The following is a 10,689-nucleotide window of genomic DNA, read 5'->3' as shown; positions in this document are numbered from 1 at the left end:
CCCAAACAAAACCCACTTGCATTTCTCTTTTCTTTTCTTTCTTGTTTATTCGAAAATACCCACCTGCGTACATTTTTCTGTTTCAACCAACCACGAGAACCACCATACACCACCTTGAACCTCTCTCTCCCTCTCCAATCTTTTCGTTGATGAAACCCACGTCACCTTCGTCAAATCCATTAATCAATCATCAACCCATCAACTAAACTGCTCGATAACCAAAACCGATTGTTATAAACTGTTATGATTCTTCTCCCTCACAACCAACCTGCAACGTTGGTTCCCGTTTTTTTTTGCTGCACTTTGCCTTTCTGTTTCGTTTCGCTAATATTTATCACCCAAAATAACTTTCAAACGAAACCCACATGAGGGAAACAAAGAATGAAGAAGATGAATAATGAAAGAATGAGATCATGTTTTTATGTCGACACTGAACCTGCGTGAGTTCCCGTTTCTTCCAGTATTCTTCGAAAATCCAATAATGACCACCACCAATTTTCCTTTTATTCTTGAATGTGGTTGTCGGTTGTTGAAAAAAAAAAGAAAAAAAGAAAAAGGGTTATGGATCCCACTCACTTAGGATTCTTTTAGGTGTATTATTTATAATGCTACTGTCAAAATTGTTAATGTTTACAGAACATAACAAAAAGCAATTGGGTTGTAAATTAAATTTAAATTAGAACCGAGAGATTCAGTTGGTCATTGGGCCGTGATAATTGCTTTGTTGTTGGGCCGTTATGATTTTTGTTGGGCCGAAAGAGGCTGAGCCAGACGAATATATATATTTAAGTGGCGAATTTATCATTTATAGAGAGACAGATGGATGGTTGTGTGTGTTGTTGGGTTAACAGGAGGTCACAGGTTCAATCCTGGTCTGTGGCATTTTTTTTTTAAAAAAAAATGAAGAAGAAAATGAAACTGAAAGAAGGGTTAAATAAATTAAAAGTCGTAATAAAATAGAATTGATATGGCAGAGGAACGGTTTGGAGAGTTAGCGGGGTAACAAGAAGTCCTGAGTTCGAGCTCAAGCAAGGGCATTTTTAAAAAAAAAAAAAAAAAGCCATTTTAAACACTTTTAAGGTAGTATCTTATTTCTATTATTATTATTATTATTATTATCATTATTATTATTATTATTATTATTATTATAAGTATTATTATTATTTTTATTAAAATTATCATTAATATTAAAGGTATCATTTTTATTATTAAAAATTATCATATTTGTTATTATTAGAATTATCATTAAAGGTATTATCTTTAAAATTATTGTTATTATTATTAGTTTTATCATTACTAATATTGTTATTATTATTATTATCATTATTATTTTCAAATCTAATTATTATTATTATTATTATTAACATTATTTCATTGTTATTATTTACAAACAAAAGATATCTATATAAAAATATATATTTATTACACATATATCATTAGTATACCAATATCAGATTGTTCATATAATAACTAATATAATATTATTAATATCACATTTATTAAAGTGTATATATATCATATAAGTATTATAACAAATAATAAAGATTAATATAATTAAAAATAAGAATATTAATATATATATATATATATATATATATATATATATATATATATATATATATATATATATATATATATATATATATATATATATATACTTAGTTGATCAGTATTTCAATGTGTTAATATATAAGCAATTGATATAGGTTTGTGAATCCGTGGCCAACCCTATACTTGTTCAATGTCGTCCTATGTATTTTTACTACAAAATACAGAATGGTGAGTTTCATTTGCTCCCTTTTTATATATATTTTTGGGCTGAGAATACATGCGCTGTTTTATAAATGTTTTACGAAATAGGCACAAGTACTAAAACTAATTCTATGTGGGTTTAAACCAGAAATATACCCTTAGCTTGGTAACATTAAACTACTTGTCTATGTACGGTAGGCGCGAATCCTAAAGATAGATCTATTGGGCCTGACAAACCCCATCCTGACTATGGGATGCTTTAGTACTTCGAGGTTATTTTAAACACACCTGATCTGGTGTACTTCAGAGGGTAAAACATGAATGTTAAGGCTTGTTACCGGGTGCCTACAGCTTATAGAATACTTTTATACACTTGCGAGTGTACATATATATATAAACGGAAATCTTGTGGTCTATTAACATATGGAAATGATTGTTATGATAAACCTATGAACTCACCAACCTTTTGGTTGACACTTTAAAGCATGTTTATTCTCAGGTACGAATTAAGTCTTCCGCTGTGCATTTGCTCAATTTAATGACATTACTTGAAGTCGATCATCGCAATGGGACCAAATGTTGATGACTTCGTCCAGGTGGATTAGGACGGGTCGTCACAGGTGGTATCAGAGCGGTGGTCTTAGCGAACCAGGTCTTGCAATAGTGTGTCTAACTGATAGTTGTTTAGATGCATTAGTGAGTCTGGACTTCGACTGTGTCTGCATGTCAAAAGTTTTGCTTATCATTTCGTATCGAAAATTACCTGCTTATCATTCTTAGGAAATCCCTTGCTTATCATTCTTAATCTAGACATATCTTACTGCCTGGATTACATGAATAATGTACATACAAAAATTCATATCTTAGCGTATCTATTACTGTAGGCTTGCCTGACAGCTTCCGTAGATTTCTCCGTAACTTATGGAATTTTAGTATTATATATGCATATATAAATTATGTATTGCAGGGTACTAATCTACATCCTATAATCTATTTCTTATCGAAAAGTCTTTCATCTGATTGTACGAAATGAATCCCTCAACCAGTTCAAATTCCTCGGATTCCAACAGCTATTCCGATATGGAGTTTCACCTATCAGCGTCACCAGAATGAATCAACCAATCAGTCATCCCCAATTCATTTGATGGGTTCGTAGTCAACTTAATCAATGGAAACGAGAAGAAGGCGATCCTTTCCATCCACCACATTCCCCTCTTTGCGAAGAATCTGAGGCACTTACCGGCAAACCTGTTCGTAATACTATTTTCTCTCTCATTTTCCGAATATCTCACCAAGATTATATTCTATCTAAAATTTTGAATCCCATTCATCCGCTCGTTTCGACCGACAATCATCCCGGAGTAATGGAAGAAGTTAACGAACTTCGCGCTCGAGAAATCAATTTGGAGAATATGGTGCAAAATTTACCAGCTTTAGCAACATCACAAGCACCAACAGTACCATCAATAACAGCACCAGTACCATTAACATCACATGCCTCAACATCTCATTCTGTACCTCGAGCATAATCATCGTTCTACATATCGTTCTACATCATTTATCTTTGTTCTACATGGCGATTCTGTAATCTTTAATGTTTTAGAGATTATGTAATCTAGTACTAACGATAAATCAAATGAGTTTAATATCTTATTGACTCATTAAATCCATGATTACATCTGAAGGAAATATATATGCAAGTATATTTTCATAAAGATTGTAATTTAAAATTCTTTTGTACAAACTGTTAATGGTGAAAATATTTTAACGGGTAGGTAACACCCGAGGTATATTTAGATTTCACATTAATAAGTTGCACTGTACATTCTTCGACTCTGATTCAACAGTCAGTCACTATTCTACTTGTATCCATAGATATACGTATCCGTTCACCACAGAATCCATTTTCGTTCAATTTCATATTTAGATTTTAACCTATCAAAATCCAACAAGTGGCATAATGAAGAAAACATCGGACAAAGTAAAATTTGTTAGAAACAAACGAACTAACTAATTAAAATATTGTTAAGAATCCACGCTAACTGTTCCTAGCTAACTGTTCCTAGCTAACTGGTTACATTTTATTTATCGCAATTTACATTCTCGCAATTTTATTTATCGTCATTTAATTTCTGTATTTATTTTACGCACTTTAAATAACGGGACACGTATACAAGGTTTCGACATATCATATTGACCCATCTATATATTTATCTTGGAACAACCATAGACACTCTATATGCAAATGACGGAGTTAGCTATACAGGGTTGAGGTTGATTCCAAAATATATATATATTTTGAGTTGTGATCAATACTGAGACCGGTACACGGGTCACGATACGTATTAATTAATTCAAATGTTATATATTAAACTATATATGAACTATTGGACTATTGGACTACTAACTTTGGACAATTAAAATGAATTAAAATATTGATTATAATATATGAAACTAAATAATTCTTCAAGTTTGCCACTTGATTTCATCTTAAACCTCATTTGAATCTTGACGATTCCAATTCATGTTCAAATCTTTCATGATTCTTGAAAACACCTCGATCGAGAGGATGAACCAGCCGCACCTCATCTACGGAAGAAAAGATTGATGCATATAGTTATGCATCTGAAAAACTCTCGGAAACTGAGTAAACGTTTAACACGTAGTTGTGCTAATTCCTTTAGTGTTATTATTACCCAAAATAATTTGGTAATCCCTTCCAAAGAAGCAAACTTTGTCACAGCTCCAGCAACTCAACTCCGACTTTTCATCCGAAACAACTTTATTATAACCTCGAAATATATATACGTGCTTATTTATTGTTACCGGAGAACCTTTTATATTCCACCACATTACCATCAGCGTTTAATCATCTAAAAACACAATTCTTCTGAAACCACCTCGGATTGATAACCGAAGATTCAGATATGGTAGCATTAAATGCAGAGGAAACAGCAAAATCGTAGATGGTCTAAACGGTCAAAAGTTTGATAATAAAGAATGGAATGTTGGACACCCTCAATAGAAAATTTAGTACTGAAAAGCGGATTATGCGAAACTATGAAGGAAGCCGTGGACAAATCACAAAGAATAAGTTTGACTTCAAAGAATCCAGGTAATTCTGTATCCGATGAAATCTTTAGAGAATATCTTGCTCCAATGTCATGTTAAAATCTTGCGAAAAATCTTTTCCGTTAACTTTCGAACTTAGAAATTCCAAAAATATCATCATAAATATCTTCGATATTTTAAGGATATTTTCATAAATATTCCTGTCCGAAATTATCTACCTCTTCGTGTTTTCGGTATTCCATTATATTGGAAACTTCAGTAAAATCTAAATATGAATTATGAATGTTTCTGGAATAGTGTTGGAAATTGAAGCACGAGTTAGTATAATATAATGCGCTTGGCCAACGTGATTATATTACAGTAAGTCGTGCTGAGTTTCTAATGAAATGTGTTGATGGTTAACAGTAGAATATACAATCATCATGAGTCATGTTACATAACTCTTTCATTCTACTTAACGTTTGAACATATCAAGAAAATATATCCTTGGTGGTTTTATCTTCCGTGATGTTGATAAATTTGAAAATCAAATCGTGCTATCACGTTCCTTTCTGCTTAAAACCTTATAATCATTCGAAACTCTATATCTACAAATTCTGGACCATTATTTGCTTGACTTGAAGACGAAAAGAGAAAACAAGAGCATGGAGCTCCGAAACATAACAAGAAATATAAAGCCGATCACAAACACAGAATTTACAAACCGTGTATATCAATGCGTATAGCAAAATAAAGACACGGGAGAATTAGGAATACTATAACCCCAAGGTAATAGTATAAGTGAATAGATTCCTCCGGGGGTAGATGAAAAAGGAGAATGATTGATATGAAAGTCAGAATTAAATCCAGAATTAAAACTGGATGTAGCATATTGACTGATGATTTGGAGGTATGAATGGAGGAAGAAAGTATAAGAATGGTGAGAATAATGGAATGGAGGAGCTTAATTTATAATGGAAATATTAGATAGAGTAATCAAGGCAGATCACCGTATCTAGTTATAGAAATCTTGATTTCCTTATTCGCCGAAGAATCGAATCTTTTAGATTTCGAAGATTTTCTTTAAATTCCATGAATTCCGAAAATTCAAACGTGACTACGTCAAAAGCTAAGGTGAATCTTTATTTTCTCATTTCACTCTTTTGTGATAGCTCCACTCATACGCTTCAAGTAATCGAATTGTTATATCTATATTACTCAATGATAATAAAACTCTATTTATCAATTCATATTCGTCATAAAAATATTTTTATTGTTAGCCATGACAACCTCACTCAAATTTCGAGGACGAAATTTTTTTTAACGGGTGGGTACTGTAACGACCAGGAAAATTTCGACTAATTTTAAACTAAACTCTCGATACGATTTCGTAGTTTTGGCACGATAAGAGAAGTCTGATAGGTTGAGTCTCAAAAATTTTGAACTATTTCATATATTCATTTGACCTTCGACTGTTCTCGACGATTCATGAACGACTAGTTGTAAATAGATGCATATATATTTTAACTAAATATATGTATAATAATAGTTTGAAATATATAATATGATTTAGAGATCATGTGAATTAAAACCATAATATTATGATAGTTATTATTTAAAATACATCTATATATATATAAAGTATAGTAAATATATATTTTGTGAACTACTTAGAAAACGATAGAAACACTCAATTATCATTCAATTGATATTACGCAAATTAAATTCAAACTTATATTATTTTTAAAACAAACGATTAGTCGAAAATGAGTTTTATAAATTATATGTTTATTAAAATGTATTTAGGAACTAAATATTGAATTTTAGAAATTTTTATATTTTACCTAGAATCGAGCGTGGACATTGAGCTAATTTTAAATAGTTAATGATCGAATTTTTATACAATAATGACTAAAATAATTAAAGATAGTTAATTTGAAAATATGGAGTTTTTCAGAGGATTTTTATTCGCCACTGCTTAACAACGGGGCGCGATATATTATCCATTAAAAACTGTCGGTAGATATTTTACAGACTACTATTTCTAAAACACGTTTTAAAATCTTTATAGATATATTATATTAAAAATTTTGCTTTTCACTTTTAGATTTACACTGACTAAATGATTCCGTGATTGAATGTATTATTGCTACGTGTTTATAAATGAATGAATGAAATTAAAACTTTGTCTTGGTCTGCTCATTATCTATCTATCATACCTAAGTATCATTCTAACTATCTAATATATATACACCTAATGCATATGCAAGATGGATAAACCAAAAACCCGTTTCATATTTCTTTCTTTAGTCTAATCACCTTCAAGCCACCATCTTCTAATCACACCAACACCATAACAACCATGTAAACCTTGAACCACCACTAGAACCCGCTACCACTTTGATCGTGGCTACCTTCATCTCAACCCATCAAGACACCATGAGACTCATCACTTTCGAGCTTTTGCTATCCGTTTAAATGTCACCACTTATCCATAGTCCCCATTCCCCTTTATATCTCTCCCTCTCTCTCTAAAAAAAAACTGTGTTCTTAAGCACACCATGAATCACCACCACTTCTCTTCACCCATTAAAACCTTTTACGCGACACAACCACCAACACCTTTCATCACCTTTTCTTTCTACTTCATATTACTATTATTGCTATACTGTTTTTTTTGCATTCGACACAACCAACACCACTCTATACAAACTGCAATCTGCTACTGCAGTGTTTTTCTTTTTCAATCCAAGAACGACCCAAACAAAACCCACTTGCATTTCTCTTTTCTTTTCTTTCTTGTTTATTCGAAAATACCCACCTGCGTACATTTTTCTGTTTCAACCAACCACGAGAACCACCATACACCACCTTGAACCTCTCTCTCCCTCTCCAATCTTTTCGTTGATGAAACCCACATCACCTTCGTCAAATCCATTAATCAATCATCAACCCATCAACTAAACTGCTCGATAACCAAAACCGATTGTTATAAACTGTTATGATTTCTTCTCCCTCACAACCAACCTGCAACGTTGGTTCCCGTTTTTTTTTGCTGCACTTTGCCTTTCTGTTTCGTTTCGCTAATATTTATCACCCAAAATAACTTTCAAACGAAACCCATATGAGGGAAACAAAGAATGAAGAAGATGAATAATGAAAGAATGAGATCATGTTTTTATGTCGACACTGAACCTGCGTGAGTTCCCGTTTCTTCCAGTATTCTTCAAAAATCCAATAATGACCACCACCAATTTTCCTTTTATTCTTGAATGTGGTTGTCGGTTGTTGAAAAAAAAAGAAAAAAAGAAAAAGGGTTATGGATCCCACTCACTTAGGATTCTTTTAGGTGTATTATTTATAATGCTACTGTCAAAATTGTTAATGTTTACAGAACATAACAAAAAGCAATTGGGTTGTAAATTAAATTTAAATTAGAACCGAGAGATTCAGTTGGTCATTGGGCCGTGATAATTGCTTTGTTGTTGGGCCGTTATGATTTTTGTTGGGCCGAAAGAGGCTGATCCAGACGAATATATATATTTAAGTGGCGAATTTATCATTTATAGAGAGACAGATGGATGGTTGTGTGTGTTGTTGGGTTAACAGGAGGTCACAGGTTCAATCCTGGTCTGTGGCATTTTTTTTAAAAAAAAAAATGAAGAAGAAAATGAAACTGAAAGAAGGGTTAAATAAATTAAAAGTCGTAATAAAATAGAATTGATATGGCAGAGGAACGGTTTGGAGAGTTAGCGGGGTAACAAGAAGTCCTGAGTTCGAGCTCAAGCAAGGGCATTTTTTTTAAAAAAAAAAAGCCATTTTAAACACTTTTAAGGTAGTATCTTATTTCTATTATTATTATTATCATTATCATTATTATTATTATTATTATTATTATTATTATAAGTATTATTATTATTTTTATTAAAATTATCATTAATATTAAAGGTATCATTTTTATTATTAAAAATTATCATATTTGTTATTATTAGAATTATCATTAAAGGTATTATCTTTAAAATTATTGTTATTATTATTAGTTTTATCATTACTAATATTGTTATTATTATTATTATCATTATTATTTTCAAATCTAATTATTATTATTATTATTAACATTATTTCATTGTTATTATTTACAAACAAAAGATATCTATATAAAAATATATATTTATTACACATATATCATTAGTATACCAATATCAGATTGTTCATATAATAACTAATATAATATTATTAATATCACATTTATTAAAGTGTATATATATCATATAAGTATTATAACATATAATAAAGATTAATATAATTAAAAATAAGAATATTAATATATATATATATATATATATATATATATATATATATATATATATACTTAGTTGATCAGTATTTCAATGTGTTAATATATAAGCAATTGATATAGGTTTGTGAATCCGTGGCCAACCCTATACTTGTTCAATGTCGTCCTATGTATTTTTACTACAAAATACAGAATGGTGAGTTTCATTTGCTCCCTTTTTATATATATTTTTGGGCTGAGAATACATGCGCTGTTTTATAAATGTTTTACGAAATAGGCACAAGTACTAAAACTAATTCTATGTGGGTTTAAACCAGAAATATACCCTTAGCTTTGTAACATTAAACTACTTGTCTATGTACGGTAGGCCCGAATCCTAAAGATAGATCTATTGGGCCTGACAAACCCCATCCTGACTATGGGATGCTTTAGTACTTCGAGGTTATTTTAAACACACCTGATCTGGTGTACTTCAGAGGGTAAAACATGAATGTTAAGGCTTGTTACCGGGTGCCTACAGCTTATAGAATACTTTTATACACTTGCGAGTGTACATATATTTATAAACGGAAATCTTGTGGTCTATTAACATATGGAAATGATTGTTATGATAAACCTATGAACTCACCAACCTTTTGGTTGACACTTTAAAGCATGTTTATTCTCAGGTACGAATTAAGTCTTCCGCTGTGCATTTGCTCAATTTAATGACATTACTTGAAGTCGATCATCGCAATGGGACCAAATGTTGATGACTTCGTCCAGGTGGATTAGGACGGGTCGTCACAGAATGGATACGTATATCGGTGGTTGTAAGTAGGATAGTAAATGACTGTTGAATCAGCTTTGTCGAATGTACAGTGTAACTTATTAAAGTGAAATCTAAATATTCCTCGGGTATTACCTACCCGTTAAAATATTTTCACCATTAACAGTTTGTACAAAAGAATTTTTTTTTAATTACAATCTTTATGAAAACATATATACATATATATTTTCTTCAGATGTAATCATGGATTTAATGAGTTAATATGATATTAAACTCATATGATTTTCGGTTAGAACAAAAATATATAATCCCTAAAACATTAGAGATTACATAATTGCCATGAAGAACAAAGATAATTGATGTAGAACGATATGTAGAGCGATGATTATACTCGAGGTACAGAATGAGATGTTGAGGCATGGATTGTTGATGGTACTGGTGCTGTTATTGATGGTACTGTTGGTGCCGATGATGTTGCTGAAGCTGGTACGTTTTGCACCATATTCTCCAAATTGATTACTCGTGCGTGAAGCTCGTTGACGTCTTCCATTATTCTGGAATGATTGTCGGTTGGAACGAGCGGGTGAATAAGGTTGAGAATTTTGGATATCATATAATCATGGCGAGATATCCTGGAAATGAGAGTGAATATAGTGTATCGAAGTGGTTCGCCGGTAAGTGCTTCAGGTTCTCCGCCAAGAGATGAATTCGGTTGGTGGAAAGGATCGCCTTCTTCGCATTTCCATTAATTAAGTCGACTATGAATCCATCAGATGAATTGGGGATGGATGATTGGTTGGTTCATTCTGGTGACGCTGCT

The sequence above is a fragment of the Rutidosis leptorrhynchoides genome, chromosome 9, assembly GCF_046630445.1.
Source record: "Rutidosis leptorrhynchoides isolate AG116_Rl617_1_P2 chromosome 9, CSIRO_AGI_Rlap_v1, whole genome shotgun sequence".
NCBI lineage: Eukaryota > Viridiplantae > Streptophyta > Magnoliopsida > Asterales > Asteraceae > Rutidosis > Rutidosis leptorrhynchoides.
This window is presented reverse-complemented; position numbering follows the sequence as displayed.